Source organism: Etheostoma spectabile, chromosome 13, assembly GCF_008692095.1.
Source record: "Etheostoma spectabile isolate EspeVRDwgs_2016 chromosome 13, UIUC_Espe_1.0, whole genome shotgun sequence".
NCBI lineage: Eukaryota > Metazoa > Chordata > Actinopteri > Perciformes > Percidae > Etheostoma > Etheostoma spectabile.
In genome coordinates, this window is record NC_045745.1 from 15,851,906 (window position 1) to 15,852,734 (window position 829).

The following is an 829-nucleotide window of genomic DNA, read 5'->3' on the forward strand; positions in this document are numbered from 1 at the left end:
TGTGTGTGTGTGTGTGTGTGTGTGTGTGTGTGTGTGCGTGTGTGTGAGAGAGAGAATTAAAGAGACGGAGGTGGATAGCTAAGCCACGCAAGATCAAGATAGCGGATGAAACACCGTGAGATGTCAGGCTTTTAGTAGTTTTTAGCGCAATGTGCAAAATGGCTACTCGAGAAAGATACACAAATAGGCTTTTACCCCAAGATGGCAGGTTAGTGAACCATGGGGTGGCAATCAGCTGATCTGTGTATATGTGTAAGTGGGTTCTGTTAGTGTGTAAAAGAGGAAAGCAAAGCATACTTTCTTGGATGTCCTGGTTAGTTGATGGATTGAGTTATGGCTGTGGTACACACCAGTCATCAACAGTAGACGAAGCAGAGCAGGTGAAGCAGAGTGGGGCAGCAGTCTTGGAGGACACAAACTCCTGAACTTTAGATCCAGAAACATCTCTGCCACTGGGAGGAAGACCAGGAGATGGGGCATGTCCTTGAAATGGCTTTGGCACGCTGGCTGCACAGTCCACACACTTAATGGCTCCTTCTCTCTCCAAGTGTGTCATCTTGTTCTCTATTCCTTTATATTTATCCATCTCTCCTCTTTTATCTGTCTCTAATAGCCCATCTGTAACTCTCTGTCTTTCCCTCTATCCATCTTCCTCCTGTTCTCTCTTTCTATTAGTAACTATCCATCAAGTAACTCCACTAACTGACCTCTGCAAACCACTCACCAACCCGTGTGGCTTCTGGTTTTGTGTGTGTGTGTGTGTGTTTGGGGGGTTTGTGCGTGATGTGTGTGTGGAGATTGGTGACACACACACACACACACACACACA